This window comes from Protopterus annectens, chromosome 1.part0 (genome assembly GCF_019279795.1).
Source record: "Protopterus annectens isolate FY-2018-M chromosome 1.part0, PAN1.0, whole genome shotgun sequence".
In the NCBI taxonomy this organism is placed as follows: Eukaryota; Metazoa; Chordata; order Ceratodontiformes; family Protopteridae; genus Protopterus; species Protopterus annectens.
In genome coordinates, this window is record NC_056725.1 from 1,925,640,289 (window position 1) to 1,925,662,801 (window position 22,513).

Sequence of the window (22,513 nt, forward strand, 5' to 3'; positions counted from 1 at the left end):
CCCGCCAAGAGTGGCGTCGGTATCTGTAGTCGGTGTGGGGGCTGAGGAGCCTGCGACCTCGGGCAAAGCAGACACCGCTAAAGAAGTGTCATCGGTACTCAGGGGCTGCGTAGGCGCCTCACTGAGAACCGGAGCACCTGTAGCCGGCTTTAGCGTGGTGTCGGTAGAAGTCGCGGACCTCGTGTGTCGGTCCTTATCTTTCAGTCTTTTACTCAAAACTGGAGTCGGAGTATCCGACGACATAATGTAATTAACTTTTTTACCAAAATAGTGTTGGGCAAACTCCGCCCGACGCTTAATAGTGCGTTTGTTGAATCTAGCACAAAAACGACAGGCCAAGATGTCGTGGTCTGGGCCTAAGCAAGGAATGCAGAAGGAATGGAAATCCTTATGCGGTATTTGCTTCCCACATGAAATGCAATTATTAACTTTGTCTGACATCGGTCTGAGGCAAGAAAAGTTTCCCCAACAGGGTACTTAGTTTTCAAGAAGACTTCGGTTGAAAAATATTTGTAATCTCAGGAGCTGGCCGACCGGCAGTTGCGAACTGCTTCTGCTTCGGGCACCGCGCGGCAAGAAAGACTGAAGAAAATGGGGTCGGCTGGTTCTTTTATACCCCTGCCGCACTGACATCAGGGAAGAAGCGACGACATCCAACGCCGGACCTAGACTTTGGAATTCAGCCGACCGAGGACCCGCCTGACGGCAGGATAACCCATCTGTTATGACTGCAGCTGTATGCACGATGAACATGGTTAGGTTTTTCTAAACTTAGGAGCATTTGATTTTTGGATCAGAGAGGTCTATTTGGGTGGTACAGGATAAGTAGTGAAGATAGGGCAGGGCAATTAGATGGCTTGAATATCAAATTTGTGTTCAGCGGTTAGTTGGAAATATGTAAGGTGATGGGGGAGTTCTACCCAATTTTGTAGTTGAAGTTAGGCATGATGGTGAGATGAATATTTTGAATTGGTTACAAATTTAGCAATTTATTGTACCATGAGTCCAGTTTGGATCCAAGAGAGGACGGAATATTGGTAAGGACAGGAGCACCGTAAAGAAGAAATTGTAGCAGAAAGGAAGAGGCTAAGGATGGTCTTGCGGAATGGGTGAGGATGTATTTGTGCCTGTACAGCATGCCCAGTTTTTGATGCTTTGAATGATACGTTTTCATCTATGATGACACCTAAAAGTTTAGTGTTAGGGGCGACCTCAATAAAAGAGGTGTTTTGGGAATGAATAATAAATTCATTTTTGTTTAGGGTAGTGATTTTTTTAGGGGGTGAATAATGCCAAGTTGAGTTTTCTTAGGATTTAGGGCAAGGTGATTATTGGTTATTCATGTTTCAGTAGAAATGAGGGCAATGACTTCGTGACTGTAATTCTGGTACGGAATTGGCTGTACAGATGACGGTTGAGTCATCTGCATACTGGGTTACCGTATATTAACTATTCTTTAAACTTTCAGCATAGGACGTCAGCTTTTCTCATCTCCAAAGGCAGTAATCAAAATCATCAAATGCCCTATTTTCCAACAGTTTTTTTTTTATTTATTTTAAAACTATGAAAATTACTAGAAAAAAACCTCAGCAACCCTCAGAAAATGTAGGGATAACTCGAAACTGTTACGTGGCGAGTCAAGCTACTTATTCGGGAGGCCATCCCACTTATCTTCTTTTCACACAGTAAACCAGCCATAGCTAGCCAACCAATGGCCTTTTACTTTAAGAGTTAAGCAATGGCATAAAAGTGATGTCAATGCTTGCCAGAATCTCTCTATTCATTTCACTTTAGACTGCCAAAGGAAGCAGAAGAATACAGGTATTGCACGAAAATAAAAATAAAAAATACTAGAACACAAACCTGTGGCACACATTCAGCACAGCAATGATCCATGTAATTTTCTAAACAGTGCGCTCACACAGCATGGTCAATAACAAACAGAAAAATAATGGTCCTATCAGAAGACTAGATAATCACTGTAAAAGTCTGAACTATGCACAGTCAGAAAATGGTTATTTTTGGGGTGAGGAAATAGAATATGCATGACAACAAAGAAAAGTTAAATTATTGTCAATATAGCCTATCAAAAGGGGAACCAGTTGTGTGAAATAAACTGAAATACAATATAATGCAGTGTTGTGGCCAGTACATTACTTCATCACATACATCAAAGATCTATGCAGAAAGTGGTTAATGTTTTTTTTTTTGAGGGGGGGGGGGTCTGATTGTGAAAGAGAAGATCACCATATTAGTATGAACTTAAACTATCATCGATATGGCTTCTCATGAAGGTTAAGTGCCTGTGCAAAAGAAACATGCTAAAACAGGAGAGACACATGCTCATAAAGGAGTTATTACAGAAACTGGAAAGGCAGACTGTGCAGGAAAGCAAGGAGTGTTCCATCTATCTGAACACAATTACCTTGAATGCAAATACAGCTCATCAGGGAAGGTCAGTGAATGTTTGTCAGGCTGGCATACATTAATGTGGCCATTATTTCTTTCATTTGACCACAAACTTAAGAGGTATGCACATTCAAAGTGGTTATTTTGGCACAAAAGGCAGGCTCTATATGAAGGAAATTGATAACACAGTTACCAGAGAACAGCTAAAGAATCATCAACACAGTTTGCTAAGGAAGAGCTGTGCATACATGCATAGACAAAAACATTACTGACGCCATCATTTCTTTCCTGTGGTCTTGGTCAAATAATATAGACGTACATTGTTAGGAAGTGGTTACTCCTGGGGAGGGAAAAGCTCAACTGACTACTACAGTTACTTGACCAATTAACTTTGATACAGCTCTGGAGATTTGTACTCTAACTACCAATAACTGCTTCATGAGCTTTTTGACGAAATCAAGTTCTCACATTTCAAAATCACAAACTGTTCAGCATAAACACATCTTTACATCAGTGCTGTGCCTTATAATGTAGGTCTTAAACTTGACTTTATAAGTCATAATAAATAGAGTGAACACTTTTGTAAACAATGTACAATATCTCAGTAACCCCACATATACTGTCAGCTGCATTTTGATTGTCTACTTGGGAACATTTTTGTGAGGCTAAACAATAATATGTTGCATGGTTATTCAGATATTTACATAAATACGAATATTATGATACGATAAAGATTTAACGTATCATAATGTTCGTATTTATGTAAATATCTGAATAACCATGCAACATAATTGTTTAGCCTCACAAAAAAGTTCCCAAGTAGACAATCAAAATGCAGCTGACAGTATATGTGGGATTATACGATAAAGATTTAACGCGGTGGTGGTGCTGCGGTAGCGTTGTCGCCTCACAGTTAGATGTTGCACGTTCGATTCTCAGTTAGAGCATCTTCTGTGTGTCGACATGCGTGAATGGACGTTCCTTCGTTGAAGGTTGTGCATTAGGCCCGGCAAGCCAGCACGTAAAAATCTACTGCCAATCATTAACGGACCAGAGTTCCGCTGTGGCAACCCCTAACCGGGAAAAGCCGCAAGACAGTTTGATGATACGATAAAGATTTAAACAGCATATGAACAATTAATCTCTATTTAGTGTAGTTGTATCGTATATCTTTCAAAGGCATATAGCATGGCACTGGAACTATTAAAGGAAATATTAACAGGCTATATTAGATGCCTAGAGGCATCACTATGATGTAACTACAGAAACACATGGTGACATAACTGGGATTATAAAAAAATTAAACAAGCATGGAAAGTACAGTTGTGTACACTTACCATAAATGTAGATGTTAGAGTGTATTCACTGTTGCAGTCCTCGCATATGGGTTATCCAGCTCCCGGTAGCCCTCAGTTGGCCGGAATACCAGAGTCCTTGGTATAGAACATTGTCTGCCACCGATTGTAAAACTGATGTCAATACGTTTTACGGCATTTCCTCAGTTTTTCTTGCCTTAACTGTCAGGAGCCCCCAAAAGAAGGCTAATCCAAGAATGGTAGCACCCTGGACCTATGTCCTACAAAAAATAAAAATCCATAGTCTCTGCCTTAGGAAAAAAAAAGGGGGGGGTGGAGGGTGGGGAAACCAAGACTGCAACAGTGAATACACTCGAAAAGGGGGGGGTGGAGGGTGGGGAAACCAAGACTGCAACAGTGAATACACTCGAACATCTACATTTATGGTAAGTGTACACAACTGTACTATGTTCTTCGTGTTTCACTGTTGCAGTCCTCACATATGGGTTGATTCCCAAAGCCCAGTAAGACGACAAAGGGTGGAGGAAGGATCACAGATTAAGGGTTGGTAAGGAGGCCCTGCAAAACTGTAGAGCAAAAACCAGCCCTGGATTTAAAAAAAAAGCTAGATTGTAATGCTTTGTGAAAGTATGGACAGAAGACCAAACAGCTGCTTCTAGAATGTCCTTAGTAGGCATACCTCTCAGAAAGGCTGCAAAGGTAGAGGCTGCTCTAGTAGAATGGGTCCTAATACCCTGGGGGGGGACCTTTCCATGCTGCAGGTAACAAAAGTGAATACAATGAGCAATCCATTTGGAGATGGTTTGTTTTGAAATAGCTTTACCCTGAGCCCTAGGAGCAAAACTAACCAATAACTGTTCAGATTTTCAAAAGGATTTAGTCCCAAGTAAAATCTCAGCTGTCTATGCACATCAAACGAGTGCAGAATCCTTTCCCCTTTGTTTTGAGGATTGTTGAAAAATGTAGGCAGGTGAATAGACTGGTTAAGGGTCAAACTGGAAAATACCTTACGCATAAAGGAGGGATTAGTTCTCAGAGAAACTCGATCCGAGTGAAATTAATGAAAGGTTCTACTGCCATTAAGGCTTGCAGCTCAGATACCCTTCTAGCTGAAGTAATAGCTAAAAGGAAAGCAGTTTTCCAGGATAGAAACATCAAATCTGCAGAGGAAGCTGGTTCAAAGGGAGGCAGAGTAAGTTTTTCCAGGACTAAATTAAGATCCCAAGCAGGAGTAGGAGCTCTTCTGGGAGGTCTAAGATTACTAGCTCCCCTCAGGAACTGTTTCATCAAGGGATGAGAAAAAATGGGTTGCTCAAAAAAACAATGAGCCGAAATTGCTGAAGTGTAAATTTTGATTGAAGAAAAAGAAAGTCCACCATTAAGCAATCCTGCTAGGTAGTCAAGAATGAGTGAAAGAGAAGGATGAGAAGAGTCTTCTCCTTTAGCTAGCATCCATGAGCAAAAATCCATTTATCTTCATAGGATTTTCTTGTGCTAGGCCTCCTGACCTCATGAAGAACTTCAACCACCTGTTGGGAAAGATTTAAGGTATTAGCCAGGCAGTTAAATGCAGAGCTTGAAGAGGAGGATGAAGGAACTTCCCCCTCCCTGAACCAATAGATCTGTTACTAAGGGAAGATGCCAAGGCTGAGCCTGGGAAAGGCTGCAAAGAAGGGGATACCAATGCTGCCTGGGCCAATCTGGAGCTATCAGAATAGCCTTTGGTTTTTTGTCCCTTATCTTTAGTAGCACTCTGGGAAGAAGAGGCAGAGGAGGGAATGCATAAACTGAGAGATGTGTCCATGGGAAGGACAACGCATCCACCCTCCAAGCTTTGTTGTGAAACACCCTGGTGCAGAAGGCTGGAAGGAGATGAATAGTGTGAGAGGAAAAAAGATCCACTTGTGGGGTGCCCCGATGATGAGTGATGCGATGGAAAATCTCTGTTCAGTTGCTACTCGTGAGGATCCAGAACATGTCTGCTCAAATGATCTGTCAAGGAGTTTAGCCTCCCCGGAAGATAGTGGGCTATTAGATGTAAGCCCATGGATGCTGCTATGGACCATAGTCTCATGCTTTGTCTGCACAAGGGGTAAGAGCGAGTCCCCCCTTGCTTGCTGATGTACCACATGACTGTGGTATTGTCTGTCCTGATTATCAGAGTTCTAGAGTAGAGTATGTCCTTGAACGTCAGCAAGGCCTGCTGCACTGCCATCAATTCTTTTAAGTTTATGTGCAGATGAATCTGCTGGGTGCTCCAAGTCCCCTGTACGCCCCTGCCCTCCAGATGAGCTCGCCATGCAATATCTGAGGAGTCTATGGTGAGAATCTGGCTGGCAGGCGGTGGGTGGAAATGCAGACCCTTGTTCTGATTACAGGCCGTCGCCCACCACAGGAAAGTACAGTTGTGTACACTTACCATAAATGTAGATGTTCGAGTGTATTCACTGTTGCAGTCATTACATTTGGGTTATCTACTTGCAGGTAGCCCTCAGTCGGCCTGATTAACAAAGTCTTGGGGCCTGCGTCAGTTGCTGTCCCTTCTTCCATGACGTCAGGTTGTCAGGGGTATAAAACAGCAGATGACATTACATAGGTTTTCTTGCCCCAGATGTCAGGTGCCCCCCTAATGGGAAGCAATTAAATATAAAAGTACAAAGACATACCTCCAAGAAAAAAGCAAATACACCAAAAAAGGTTTTAAGCATAGTAAAGGAAAGTAGAGGTATAGCCAAAAGAAGTTAGGGGCTGGAGGGAGGGTAACCAGGACTGCAACAGTGACTACACTCGAACATCTACATTTATGGTAAGTGTACACAACTGTACTATGTTCTTCATGTTTCACTGTTGCAGTCATTACATTTGGGCAGATTCCCAAAGCTATGGTTGCGAGGAGGAATTTAGATAGCATTAGGGCCAGCTATAAGGCCCTGCAAAACTGCAGTGGCAAAGCCAGCTCTGGATTTAGAGAAAATTGGCAAATGATAATGCTTGGCGAAAGTATGTACAGAACTCCAGGTAGCAGCTTCTAGGATGTCCCTGGTAAGGACGCCTCTGAGAAAAGCTGTAGAGGTAGATGCAGCCCTGATGGAGTGAGGTCTGAATCCCTGGGGGATAGGTTTTCCATGGTGCTTATAGCAGAAATTAATGCAATGGCTTATCCATTTAGAAATGTTTTGCTTTGAAATAGCCTTCCCCTCTGCCCCTGCAGTAAATTACACCAGCAGTTGTTCAGATTTCCTTTGAGGTTTACTCCTGCTTAAGTAGAATCCAAGTTGCCTGTGCACATCTAAGGAATGCAGTATCTGTTCCCCTTTATTCTGTGGATTGGGAAAGAAGATTGGCAAATGAATGGACTGATTAAGAGCCACACTAGATACCACCTTGGGCATGAAGGATGGATTGGTTCTGAGGGACACCTTGTCCGTATGAAAGATGATGAAAGGCTCCACTGTCATAAGGGGCTGTAATTCAGATACGCTTGCTAAAAAGGAAAGCTGTTTTCCAAGAAAGAAATTTTAAGTCTGCAGTAGCAGCTGGCTCGAATGGAGGTAGAGCGAGTTTCTCCAAGACAAAGTTAAGGTCCCAGGCTGGGGTTGGAGCTCTCCTGGGTGGTCTCAAATTTTTGGCCCCCTCTGTGGAACTGCTTGAGCAGTGGATGAGAGAAGAGAGGAGGTTCTGTGTTATAATGAGCTGAAATGGTTGAGGCATGGATTTTAATGGAGGAAAAAGACAGGCCCTTGTAAAGCATCTCAGTTAAGTATTGTAAAATCTGAGGTAAATTGGGTGCTACTGTGCTCATCCCTTGAGACTGGTTCCAGGCACATAACCTTTTCCATTTTTCAGCATAAGATTTTCTAGTACTAGGCCTCCTCACCTCTAAAATGATATCCATCACAGGTTTGCTGAGGGATGGTAAAGTAGAGAGTAAGTAATTAGCCAGGCTGCAAGGTTCAGCGTTAGAAGCTGAGGGTGCAGAATCTGGTCCTCCTGCTGAGACAGCAGGGAAGGAGTCTGAGGCAGATGCCATGGAGATAACCGTGACACACTGCGCAGGAGGGGGTACCAGTGTTGGCGCGGTCAGTCTGGAGCAATCAAAATCATCCTTGGTTTGTCCTGTTTGATTCTTAGTAGTACTTTGTAAAGCAGAGGCAGAGGGGGGAAGGCATAGACTGAAAGTTTTTTTCCAGCTGAAGGACAGAGCATCCACTTTCCAGGCTTGTTTGTGGGGAGTCCTTGGGCAATATTTGTCCAATAGGTAGTTCTGGGGAGAGGCAAACAGGTCTATATCTGGGCTCCCCCATTTGCTTGTCAACATGTTGAAAGTCCTTGGTTCCAGTTTCCACTCGTGTGGGTCCATGAGGTTTCTGCTTAGTCTGTCTGCCAGTGTATTTACTTTTCCTGGTAGGAACTGAGCTTGTAGATGCACTTGGTAGCTCAAGGCTGTGTTCCACAATGCCACGGCTAGTCTGCAGAGGGGGTAAGAATGTGTACCCCCCTGCTTGTTTATGTACCACATAACAGTGGTGTTCTCCATCTTTACCATTAGTTGTCCTGGAAGAATGTGGTCCTTGAAGGCTGTCAGAGCATTCTGTACACCTAACACTTCTTTTTGATTGATATGCAGGCGCATTTGACTTGGGTTCCATTTGCCCTGAATGCACTTCCTTGCCAGGTGAGCCCCCCCATGCATAGTCTGATGCATCTGTTAGGGTTCGGGTGACAGGGGGTGGTGTGAAAGGTAGTCCCTTGTTTTGGTGGCAGGCCTCTGCCCACCAAAGGAACTCTAGGCGTAGGCAAGGTATGTTAGGAATCATTGTTTCTAGGTCCTGAGAATATTGACACCATAGGCTTTTTGGATACCACTGTAGTTTCCTCATATGCAGTCTTGCATATGGAATTAGAAGAATACAGGAGGCCATGAACCCCAAGGCTTGCAGTATTTGTCTTGCAGATAGCAGGGTTTTTGTGGCCACTTATATGAAGTAGGTTGTCAAATGAATTTGTTTCTGGCGTGAGGTAAGCCATCTGGGAAGTTGTATTCAAGCTTGCTTCCAGGAATATAATTTGTTGACAGGGAACCAAGTGAGATTTCTTTTCGTTTATGGTGTACCCCAGACAAGTTAGAACCCTTTGTAGAAAGGCCAGATGATTCAAACGTACGTCCTGGCTTTCTGCCTGAATTAGACAATCGTCCAGGTGTGGGTATATCTGAATATTTCTTTGCCTGCAAAATGCAGTAACTGGAGCTAGGCACTTTGTGAATACCCTGGGTGCAGTAGATAAGCCAAAGGGCAGTGCAGAGAGTGTGTGCAGCCTGCTTTGAAGCATAGGTATCTTCTGCAAGATTCACTGATTGTGATGTGTAGGTATGCTTCTTTTAAATCTAGTGTTGCCAATCAGGCAACTTTGCCTAGCATAGGAAGCAATTGATGAAGAGTCAGCATCTTGAATTTTGGAATTTCCAAAAAGGTGTTTAGAGTAGACAGGTCCAGGACAGGACGCCATGAATTGTCTTTTCTGGGTACCAGGAAAAGTCTCGAGTAGAAACCTTGTCCCTTTTGCTCTTCCGGTACCAGTTGAATAGCCCCCATGCTTAAGAGAGAAAGTACTTGTTTTTCAGCCTCTGCCCACTGATTTGGGGGTAGGTCCGACCACCCGCTTGGTGTTGGCAACGTGTGGAAGTGAAATCTGTATCCCTGGGACACTATATTTAAGACCCATTTGTCCTGGGTAATGAGTTCCTAGTTCTTTGCATGAAGAGCAATCTTTCCCCCAAAGGGGCAGTCAGTTGATAAGTGCTTGGAAACTTTAAATGGAAGTCATTGAGACAGTTTACCATAGGGGGAGTCTTATTACTCCCAGATTTGGAAGTGGAGGCCCCCCACTGCTAAGTCCAGTGTGTCCCCTAGGACTGAAACCTGGGGCTTTTGCTGTGTCTGGGTTTGGCTTGAGAAGACCTGGAAGGGGCTGGAAAGGACCAATTCTTAGTGGGCCAGTGTCTACTAAATCTAGGAGGCTGAACTTGTATGAAATCTTTAACAGTTTGCATAGATTTAGCTTTATCTTCCATCTTTTTAAGAACTTCCTCAGCCTTGTTGCCAAACATGCGGTCCTGGTTTAAGGGAGCATCCAACAATTCAGTTTTAACATGATCAGGCAAGGACTGCTCCTTTAGCCAAGCATGCATTCTGAGCACAGACCCAGTAAAGTACAGTTTTGTACCTACCATAAATGTAGATGTTCGAGTGTATACACTGCTGCAGTCATTACACTTGGGTTATCCTGCAGTCAGGCGGTTCCCCAGTTGGCTTGAGTTCCAAAGTCTTGGTACGGTGTCGGTTGCTGTCGCCTCCTTGCTGACGTCAGTGCGACAGGGGTATACAAGATGCAGCCGATGCCATTTTCTTCAGTTTTTCTTGCCCCAGATGTCAGGTGCCCCCAAATAGGTAGGCAATTCAAATTGCTAATAAAACATACATAAGAAAAGCAAACAACAACTTTCAGTTACCAGCAAATACTCCCCATAGGTAGTAAAGGGTAGAAGACACAGGTATGTACCAGCAAGTAAGAGGGGAAAGAGGGAGGGTAACCTGGACTGCAGCAGTGTATACACTCGAACATCTACATTTATGGTAGGTACAAAACTGTACTATGTTCATCGTGTTACACTGCTGCAGTCATTACACTTGGATAGAATCCCAAAGCTGAGGTAGGGTGGCTGGTTCTATAAGGCATTAAGGGTGGCCATAAGGCCCTGCAGCACAGCAGTGGCAAAGCCAGCTCTGGATTTAGAGTATAAAGGCAGATGGTAATGCTTGGTAAAGGTATGCATAGAACTCCATGTTGCCGCTTCCAAAATATCCTTGGTAGGTACTCCTCTGAGGAAGGCAGTTGAAGTGGCTGTTGCCCTGGTGGAGTGAGATCTAATGCTGCTAGGTACAGGTTTCCCATGGTGTGTATAGCAGAAACATATACAAAGTCCTATCCATTTTGAAATAGTCTGTTTTGAGATGGCTTTTCCCTGTGCCCCTGTAGCATATGCTACCAATAATTGCTCAGATTTTCTGAAAGCTTTGGTTTTGTCCAAGTAGAAGCGTAACTGCCTGTGAATGTCCAAAGAATGCAGTAGTCTCTCCCCTTTATTCTGTGGTTTTGGATAAAAAGTTGGCAAGTGAATAGTTTGGTTTAGAGCCACACTTGATACCACCTTTGGCATAAACGTAGGGTTAGTTCTTAAAGACACCCTGTCCTGGTGGAAAATGAGGAAAGGTTCCACTGCCATTAGTGCCTGTAATTCTGAAACTCTTCGTGCTGATGTTACTGCCAGGAGCAGAGCAGTTTTCCAAGAGATATATTTTAATTCTGCTATGTTAGCTGGCTCAAAAGGAGGTAAAGTTAATTTTTCCAAAACAAAGTTGAGGTCCCAAGTTGGAGTAGGTGCTCTATTGGGCAGTCTTCTGTTTTTAGCCCTTCTGAGGTACTGTTTTAGCAAAGGATTAGAGAAAATTGGTGGATCCGTGTTGTAATGAGCAGAGATGGCAGAGGCGTGGATCTTGATGGATGAAATGGAGAGGCCTTTGTCCAGCATCTCAGTTAAATATTGTAGTATCTGAGGAATATTTGGGACAAGAGGGTCAAGGCTGTGAGCCTGGTTCCAGGCACAGAATCTCTTCCATTTATCCGAATAGGCTTTCCTGGTACTAGGCCTTCTGGCCTCCAGAATGACATCCATAACAGCTTTGGAGAGAGGCATTGCTTGCTTGACTAAGGAATCTTCCATGCAGCTAGGTTTAAGGTCTTTAGCTGGCTGTGAAGTATCGGATTGTTGTGCTGAGTCAGCAGATGTGGGATTTGAGGCAAAATCCAGGGTGGTTCTTGTGCCAAGTTCTTTAAGATTGAGGTACCAGTGCTAGCGTGGCCAGTCTGGTGCAATCAGGATCATCATTGGCTCTTCTTGCCTGGCTTTTATGATTACCTTTGGAAGGAGAGGTAGTGGTGGGAAAGCGTATACTTGTAGGTTTTTCCAGCTGAATGAGAGGGCATCCACTTTCCATGCTTGTGGATGGTAACAACTTGTGCAGAATTTCTGTAGCTGGCAGTTTATTGGGGATGCAAACAGATCTATGTCCGGGCTCCACCACTTCTGTTATCATTCTGAATATTTGTGGATTCAATTCCCATTCGTGGGGATCCATGATGTTTCTGCTTAAGTCGTCTGCCAGTGTGTTTTTCCCTCCTGGCAGGAATTGTGCTTGCAGATGAACTTGATAGTTTAGAGCTGTGTTCCACAAGGTCATGGCTTGTCTGCAGAGGGGGTAGGATTGAGTGCCCCCTTGCTTGTTTATGTACCACATAACTGTGGTGTTGTCTGTCTTTAGTAATAGTTGTCCTGGATGCAGCAGGTCCTTGAAAGCTATCAGGGCATTTTGTACAGCTAGCATCTCTTTTTGATTGATGTGAAGATACCTTTGTTCTGCGGGCCACTTGCCCTGAATACATTTTCCTGCCATGTGTGCTCCCCAGGCGTAATCCGATGCATCTGTTGTCAGTGTTTGCCTGGCTGTGGGTTGAGTAAAAGGCTGTCCCTTGTTGAGGTGACAAGCTTCAGCCCACCATCAAAACTCCTGTTGAAGGCAAGGAATTAGTGGTATAACGGTTTCCAAACTTTGACAGTGTTGAGACCATACACTCTTTTAGGTACCATTGTAGCTTCCTGATATGCAGTCTGGCATATGGAATTAGTAGTATGCAAGATGCCATGTAACCCAAGGCCTGCAGAATTTTTCTTGCAGGGAGTTGGATCTTTGTTGCCATCAATTGAAAGTATTGAGTCGGTTGTCCTTGCTTGTCTGGCGTGAGATAAGCCATCTGGGCCGTTGTGTTCAAGCTGGCACCCAGGAATATTATCGCTTGTGAGGGCACTAGTTTTGATTTCTTTTCGTTTACTGTGTACCCCCAGGCAACTTAACTTTTTTACAAACGCCAGATGCTTTAGAAGAATGTCCTTGCTCTCTGCTTGAATCAGGCAATCGTCCAGGGACGGATACATTTAAATTCCTTTCTGTCTGCAAAATGCAATTACTGGTACCAGGCACTTTGTGAAGACCCCGGGCGCAGTAGATAAGCCAAAGGGCAGTGCAGAGAATTGATAGTGCATTGAATCAGCTATGAATCTGAGGTATCTTCTGCAGTTTTGTCTGATAGGGACATGCAGGTAGGCCTCCTTGAGGTCCAAGGTCACGAGCCAAGCTTTCTTGCCCAGCATGGGAAGAAGTTGCTGTAGTGTCAACATTTTGAATTTCGGAACATCCAGGTAAGTGTTTATTGAAGAAAGATCCAGAATGGGCCTCCAGGCTTTGTCCTTTCTGGGAGCCAGAAAGAATCTTGAGTAAAATCCTTGTCCTTGCTCCTGTGGTGGTACCTTTTGAATAGCTCTCATGTCCATGAGTGCTGTAATTTGTTTTTGAGCCTCTGCCCATTGATTTGGTGGCAGATTTGGCATTCCTTTTAACCTTGGCAGAGTGTGAAAGTGGAACCTGTAACCTTGAGATACAATGTTGAGAACCCATTTGTCTTTGGTGATCCAATGCCAATTCTGATAGAAAAGTTCCAGTTTTCCTCCCAAGGAGGCTGCCAACAGAGAGCTGTTTGGCAGCTGTAGTGGGATGTCATTGAGTCTGCTTTTTATATGGTTGGGGCCTGTCTTCCCCTTCTTTCTGGCCTGGTGCACCCCATTGTCGAGGCCTGTAAGGACCTTGTGGTTGACCTCTACCTCTTGGACGTCTGTATCTGCCCCTTTGAGGTCTGTCTGTAACTAGAAAGGACCAATTCTTTGTTGGCCAATTTCTGCTAAATTGAGGAGGCTGAACCTGTAAGAAATCCTTCACCGTTTGCATAGATTTTGCCTTATCCTCCATTTTCTTTAATACCTCTTCTGCCTTAACTCCAAATAACACATCCTGCTGCAAAGGTGCATCCAATAATTTTGCTTTAACATGATCTGGTAACGTATGTTCTTTTAACCAAGCATGTCTTCTAATGACAGAGCCTGTAACTGCGGCTCTACAGGAGGCCTCTAATGAATCAAAACCACATTGCAAAGTATGTTTTCCCACTTGCTCAGCTGCATGCAATAAATCCTGCATTTCTTTAAAATTAGGCGGATCTGAATCTGGAAGCATTTTTTGTTTCAACTGAGACATCAAAAATTGCTGATATTTTAGCATGTGAAACTGGCATTTTAAGGCTCTCATTGCTCAAGTTGCAGACGTATATACTTTCTTTCCCCATCTGTCTAATGCTCTGCAATCTCTGTCAGAGGGAACTGGATTTTTTGCTGATGAGGCCTTAATCCCTTTGGGTCCCGGAGAAATAGTTTCAGGGTCAGCAACAGGGATTTTATACAGAAATTTGTGTGAGTCAGGGACTCTGTAGCATCTGTCAGGTTTAACTGGGGCTGGAGGTAAGGAATCAGGATTTAAGCTGGATTCAGTATACACATCACCCACAGTATCTAACACTGGCGGAATAGCAAGGGGTCTGTGTTGAGGTAATAAAAGGAAGTCTCTAAGCCTTTTCTTGGATTCTGAGTAATCCTGGCCTTCCCAATGGAAATGCTCCCTCATGGTATGTAAGGTTTCCCCAAAGGAGTAGCCCTTAGGCGGAGAGGCTGATGAAATTGATTCCTCAGCATCAGAATCCTCATAAAGGGGTAAAGAATATCCTAGATGTGAGAATGAATCTGAAGAAATGGACACCTGGTCAAATGAGTCATAGTCTGCATCCTGTCTGGGCCTTTTATCAGGAGGGGGATGGGACCCCCTGATCAGACTGATTAGGTCTTCAGCCATTTTGAGCATTTGTTTCTTAGGCATGGAGGCTTGTCCTGGAGGATGCTGTATTTGTTTCTTTGTTTTTAAAGGAGGCTTAGACTTAGCAGAGGGTTTAATGCTTAACTGAGTAGGTCTGAAAACACCCTCTGAAGCTGCGGGTTGCTCAGCTACTCCGGATCCCTCTGAAGGGTTAGTTTCGGTAGGCTGAAAAACTTGTCTGTCCGAAGGCCCAGCCATCTCCACGTGGGAGTAGGAGGCTGCCTGTGGTTCTGCAGAAGCGGCCATCAGGGGCTGCGAAGGCGCCTCGCTGAAAACCGGAGAACTGGCGACTGGCCTAGAAGAGGCTTTGTCGTCAGTTTTGGGCCTTGGATGCCTGTCCTTGTCTTTGCGCTTTTTATGTATTCTGGTCGTCGGAAGTTCCGACAGCATGGTGTAATTGAATTTTCTGCCAAAATAATGTCGGGCAAAATCAAACCGACATTTAATAGTGCGCTTGTTAAACTTAGCACAAAACCGACAACCAGTGACGTTGTGGTCTGGGCCTAGGCATGGGATGCAATAGGAATGGAAATCCTTATGAGGTATTTGCTTCCCACAAGAAATACAGTTATTAACTTTTACTGATGTCGGTCTGAGGCAAGAAAAGGTTTCCCCAACGGGGTCCTTAGCTTTGTAGAAGACTTCGGTTCTGGATTCGGAATGAAAATCTCAGAAGTTGGCCGACCGGCACTTGCAAACTGCTTTTGCTTCGGGCACCGTGCGGCAAGAAAGACTAAGAAAATGGCGTCGGCTGCATCTTATATACCCCTGTCGCACTGATGTCAGGGAGGAGGTGACAGCAATCTACGCCGGACCAAGACTTTGGAACTCAGGCCGACTGGGGAACCGCCTGACGGCAGGATAACCCAAGTGTAATGACTGCAGCAGTGTAACACGATGAACATCAGCAGCCCTGCAAGAGGCCTCTAATGAATCAAAACCACATTACAAAGTATGTTTTCCAACTTGTTCAGCAGAATGCATTAAATCCTGTAATTCTTTATTTTCAACACATTCAGGAATCAACATAATTTTCTGTTTAAGCAATCCAATAACATGTTGCTGATACTTTAACATATGAAACTGGCAGTTTAAAGCCCTAACGGCCAAGGCTGCAGAAGTGTAAACCTTCTTACCCATCTATCCAGCGCCCTGGAGTCTCTATCAGAAGGGGTAGGATTTTTAGCAGTAGAAGCCTTAATGCCCTTGGGCCCCTGTCTCTGGATCCGCAATAGGATTTTTAAAAAGGAACTTGTGTGACTCAGGGACCCTGTAGTATCTGTCAGGTTTTCTGGGAGCAGGAGGCAAGGAATCAGGGGCCACACTAGATTCCAAAAAAGCATCATCAACAATGTCTAGTACAGGAGAAATAGCTAAAGGCCTATGCTGAGTAAGAAATCCCCAAGCCTCTTTTTTGAATCAGAAAAATCCTGGCTTTCCCAGTGGAAATGCTCCCTTACAGTATGCAAGGTTTCCCCAAAAGAAAAATCCTCTGGAGGGGAAGCAGAGGGAATGGAATCCTCTGCATCAGAATTCTCATAAGCAGAGCAAATCCAGATCATCAGAAGAATCAGAAAAAACAGAATCTTGGTCAGAAGATTTATAAAAAACTTCAGTCCTAGGCCTCTTAGAAAGGGGGGTTGGCCACTGCTGATTACAGTAATTAAATCTTCAGCCATTCTTATCATTAGTTTTTTAGGCAAAGAGGCCTGAGCATGTGGCCTGGGCGTCAGGCATGGTTCGAAATTTAGGCCTAAGTGAAGAAGGAGGTGTCGGTTTAATATGCAAGTCCGTAGGCCTGAATACACCCTCAGAAGCCGGTGCCTGCAAAGTGGCTCCGGACCTATCCAAGGTAAAGACATCCGCGGGTTCCATAGCTGAAGCATCTCGTGGCATACCGGACTCCGAATGGTATCAGTAGAGGCCTGCGAATCAGAAATAGCGGGTATCAGGGGCTGTGAAAGCGCCACACTGAGTCCCAGCGAACTGGTGACTGGCTTAGGAGAAGCGTTGTCGGCAGTTTTGGACCTCGGCGGCCTGTCTCTGTCTTTATCTTTGCTTTTTTTCGGAATTCCGGTAGTCAGATGGCTAACCGACGACATTTCTGGATAATTAAACAGAGAACCAAAATATTTAGGGGGCGAAAATATACCGATGATGGACAGTGCGCTGATTAAATAAAGCACAAAACCGACAGCAAGGTACTTTGTGGTCAGGGCCTAGGTAAGGAATACAGTACGAATGAAAATCTTTATGAGGTATTTGCTTTCCACAAGTAATGCAATTATTAACTTTTACTGACATTGGTATGGAGCAAGAAAAAGTTTCCCCAACGGGGTACTTAGCTTTAGTTGAAGACTTCGGTTCTGAAACTCGAAAATGAAAATTTCAGGAGATGGACGACCGGCACTTGTGAATTGCTTCTGCTTCGGGCACCACACGGCAAGAAAGACTGATGTAATGGCGTCGGCTGCATGTTTTATACCCCTGATGACCTGACGTCATGGAAGAAGGGACAGCAACAGAAGCAGGACCCAAGACTTTGTTAATCAGGCTGACTGAGGGCTACCTGCAAGCAGATAACCCAAATGTAATGACTGCAACAGTGAAACACGAAGAACATCTAAAACATGACCAGTCATACACAAGCATCAAATGCACAGTTTCACAGGCATCTGAGAGTGACAGTAATAGATGAGGCGCAACAGTACATGCCCAAAGTATATTTTTACTCAGAAAAGAGAAATTTTACTGTCACTTCAAATGATGCGACCATTAAATATCCATGCACAGTAACATGGTAGAACAGTCTCAAGACTGATACACATTTAAATCCCCAACATTCTGCAAATAACAGTCCAGAAATAATTTGAGTGCTAGAATACAAACTCTAAAAAGGACAACTGCTTTATGGATCCATTTTTTTTTTAAACGAGCGAGTCTCAAAAGGGCGCCAACATGTGGCCTTTTCTACATAAATACTACATGGATGATTTTACAGGCATTTGACAGTAATAATCCAGCATGCTGCATTATACTCTGTTTCCAAAAGAAATGGGAATATGACTTTTTTGCAGGCTAAAAAATAAATACATGCCCAACATATACCTGCACTGAGCTGCCATTATATTACAGGGACACAAGAACAATACTAGGCAAGACATTACAAAGACCATATGACAACTAGCCATATAAATCTTTAAGACAACACTTAAACGTTTGTCTGTATTTCTCCTGAACAGTGACATTCCTTCTTTCTTCAGCAGTGGCACACATTATACGAGCATAAAACTGTGTGCCTCTACATAAGAAATCACCAACTTTCAGTAGCAGAGTCCTAACATATTTTTGTGAGAAATAGGTTACAAAACTGAAAGCAGTTTATTCCGCTTCTTTCCATCCAGTTCATAAAGCATAATAACTCAACGGTTTACCTCTACAAAGTTGCAAATAACATGTGCGACTAGTCATCTATCAGACTCTAAAGGTCAGAAACTGCACTTCCAAAAGCTGAAAATACCCCAAAAGTGCTAAACAACTAATTCGACATTTTGACAATGTCGAAGGTTTTCGAAACATCCAACATTTCCAGATGTCACCAAACACCGTTATGCAGGGGAGCTTGCCCCCCTGCACCCCACACCCCCTGCTAATTTAATACACTAACTCCAAGATCGCACAGTGAGGGAGGGGGTACAAGTTCCGATCCCCCCACTGTAATGAGATCTCCACTCAGAATGCTGAATCCACATGAGCGAATGCACACCGGCATTCACTCATTTGAGATATCAGCAATTCATAGTTTACTACGAACTTTTGAAATCATACTTTCGCACATCTGTCCAGCGCAGATGTGCACTTCAACCTTGTGAAGGTAAACCGAATTTAACATTTTTTCCTGACAGGCAAGCTCAGTACATACCAGAGTCGTATCACTAGTGTGTGCTTATAAAAAAGGGTAAAAAAATACTCATTTTCCAAATAGTGACAGTTCTGCCACTTTAAATGTCACAGCAAAACCATATATTACACATAGAGGTTCATAGGTGTGTACTAGGCTAATGGTCCTGGAGCCTTTACAAGCCTAGCCCACAGGATTACCCTGGCATTGTGGCACCCGACTAATTCCCAGTGCCTCTGTCGAGTAAAGCCACTGGAGTGAACCCTAAAGCCACTGGAATGAACCCTGGGGTGAATTTTCTATTTCTCATCCACTCAAGATTTATCTTGGAGGGCCAGTGAGGTGCTCTGTCTATTCATAGGTTCATAGGTAGGTACTAGGCTACCTGCCCGAGGGCATTTATAAGCCTAGCCAAAGTGTGTCAGCTTTCACCGTCCCATTGATTAATTAACTGAGCCTCTGTCAAGAAGAGCCAATGAAGTGATTCCAGGGGTGTATTTTCGGTTACCCATCCACTCGTCAAGGTTTCTCTTGAGTGTTAGTGAGGGGCTCTGCCTAATGTAGTTAGGAATTTTGTTTCAAAGCATGGGGAGTCTCTGTGACAGGAATCTATCCCTCCAACATGTTCTATTTATTGTTGTGGCGAGGTTTAGCTCACTACAGCAAGTGGCTCGCAGTGACGTGGATTTCTTTAGGTGGAGCATGTCCATCAATTCTGAGTTGGACATGGCTTTGTAAGTCAGGCAGAGAATCACCTCTGAGTAAGCGATATGCCACTGAGTACAGCCGGAGTTTTTCCAGTCGGGCTGCATAAGACATATGTTTGAGTCCAGTAATCCTCTTGGTGAGGTACTTTTTTGGTCTTTCCAGCTGTTGGAAGTGTCTTGTGAGGTGCATCCCAAATGTGGCATTGTACTCTATGATGGGTCTGATGAGTGACGAGTAGAGGGGCACTATAACCTCTATATTTCTAGACGCGAACCCTTTAGTAATTAGATGAGCCACATAGAAGGATTTCCGAACTACTTTGGCAATATGATGGTCAAAGGAGAGAGTACTATCTACCTGGGTCCCCAGATCTCTTATTACCTCTTCTGTATTAAGGTGGCTGCCACCTATGTGGTAATTCATGGGTGTTTTGTTTTTCCCAAACAGGATGACTATGCATTTTTTGGCATTTAGCTTGAGTCTATGACTTTGACACCAGGTGTTCGTCTCAGTAAGGCTCTTTTGGAGAATGTCCGTGCCAGCCAGAAAGTCAATTATGGCTCCCAGTTTGCAGTCATCAGCGAACTTGGTTAGCCATAGTCCTCCTGTGTTTGCCTGTACTTCTGAGAAGTACATGCCGAACAGTAGAGGTCCAAGGACCGAGCCTTGTGGGACACCACTTGTGACTGGAGCCCGCTATTCTTACTGTGTGAGTTCTGTCTATAAGCCAGTTGGCAACCCATCTCATGAAGTAGGGGTTTATGTTCAGGCTGGTGAGTTTTCTATAATTCCCGCATGGGGAAATGGTGTCAAAAACCTTGGCGAGGTCAAGGTAGGCTGTGTGAACCACCTTCCCCTTATCTATGGCCTTGGTGACTGTCTCGAAGAAGTCAACCAGGTTTAGTAGGCATGATCTGCCCTTAAAGCCGAACTGGGTCAGGTCAAGTGTTTGGAGTTTCCCAATGTCTTTATTAATGAGCTCCATGATGATGTGCTCCAAAGCCTTGCAGACCAGGCTAGTCAGGCTTATGGGGCGATAGTTACCAGGGTCAGTTGTGGCCCTCCTTTGTGGAGCAGAATAACCATTGCTGTGTGCCATTCTATGGGCACGTAGCTTGTGGAGAGGCTGAGGCTGAACAGTGTGTTTAGGTAGGGGATTAGTTCGTTCTGTAGTTCATGCAAGACGCAGCCTGGGACACCATCTGGCCTCATTGACGCTATTTTGGCTTTTGAAAGGGCTGTTTTCACCTGTGCGTCTGTGATTTCCAGGACACTACACTTTTCCAGTGTTGCTGTGGGCCCTTTTGGGGGTGAGAGGGGGGTGAAGTTTGCACTGAGTCTATCTGCTAAGATGTTGGCAATATCAGTAGGTTCAGTATATTTTGTGCTATTTTGCACTAGCTCAGAGCATATCTACGAGTTGCCACTTAGACTCTTGGCATAGCTAAAGAAGGCTTTGTGGTTATCTTTCGAATCCTTGGCTATTTTTCTTTCGAAGTTAGCCTTGGATAGTTTTATGAGGGACCTTAGTTTCTTACAGATACTGATCAGGGATGTCTTTCCTTCTTGGGATTTGCTTTTTTTCTGAACTAGTTTCCTCCTTCTATTGTAAAGCCTGTTTATGACAGGGGTCCACCAGACTGGTTTCCTTCTCTTAGGGGAGTGAGTCTTGGTTTTGCTAAGGATGGCACGTTCCATGCATCCTTGTAGGTGCTCAAAGAGTGCATTTGTAAAGGTTCCTGCATCTTGGACACTGTTATCCTTTAGCATGGGGGTGTGAAACTTACCTCCTCTGCCTTAAGTTGAAGTTTGCTATACAAAAGTTTTTCACTGTAGTTTCCTTGGTTGGGGGTGGTGGTGTGGTGTGAACATCCAAAGTGATTAGTTTATGGTCTGATCTAACCAGTGACGGGTTGACCTCCAGTGCAGAACACCTGTCTCCCATATTGGTGATGACCAGGTCCAATATATTTTCACCTCTGGTAGGACAGTTTACCATTTGATCCAGGGCAATTGAGTAGATAAATTCCAGGAAGCGCTGGACCTGGGAGTTTGTACTTGAGTAGTTTTCCCAGTTAATGGTAGGGTAACTGAAATCGCCCAATATCAGGGTGTTCGGTAGGACCTTCATGTTTTCCAGTGTCTCCAGAAAGGCGGAGTGGTAGTCCTGGGTCATGGAGGGTGATCTGTAGCAGGCCACAATTTGCACTGCAGATCTGCCCAATGTTAGTTGCACATGGATGATCTCAGAGGTATCATGCTGCTCCCCTAACCTGGAGGTGTAGGTATCCTTGATGAATATGGATGCACCCCCTCCTTTTGTGTTTCGGTCCATGTTCTGTGGCCCAAATGTGTGATACAAGTTGTAGCCCATTAGTGCTGGGGTGCTCTGTGGAGCCTTGAACCAGGTTTCAGTTACTGCACAGATGTCAACGTTCTCCATACTGAGGAGTGCTTCGAGCGCGTACATTTTGAGATTTAAACACCTGGCGCTGAGTAACATAACTATCATTTTTTTATTTGTGCTGTTTACGGAGGTGGGTTTGACTTTTGGGCGTTGCCTAAAAAAGGCACTATGGGGGAAGCAAGAGCCTTGGCCAGTATTCGAACGCCTAGGGGTGACAGGTGCAAGCAGTCTCTTGCGAAGCAACGAGGATTGTCGAGCATGTCATCCCAGGCTGACAGACACTGGATCCCCTTTGAATGACACCAGAAGCTTAGCCATTTGTTAAAATTGATCATTTTTTCTTTATACTGTATCATTCTTGGTGAGTGCAGGATGATACTCAGGGTCATACCCACCTGGGCTACATGATCAGAGAGCTCTTGCATATCTCTTTTCATGTAGTCCAGGGAGGTACATCTCAGGTCATTCACACCAAAATGAACAATGACAGAGTCATATTTGTACTTGTTCTGGAGTGACCTGAGTGTTTGTGTTATGTGGTGGATTCTGGCTCCCAACAGGCATCAAACAGTAACCTTCTCCTTGTCCAGCCTAGTGAGTGGGATTGTCAGTGTGCCTGACTATAGAGTCGCCTATTACTAGTGTGTTAGGTATTTCGCCTTAAGGGCTGTGATTGTGCGGCACACTGACTTTGTGTTTTATGTGTTGTCTGGTTTGTGACGGGAGGTGCAGGTTTTTTGGGTGTCTGCTTTGGAGGTCTCTGATGCTTTTGCAGGTTTTTATTTAGAGCTTCCGAGTATGATTTTGTGTATTTTTTTCCCAGTGCTGGTTTAGTACGTCTATGTGAGGCTTGAGGTGTGGTGCAAGTGTTAACCTCTCCTCATGACTGCCTGTTCCA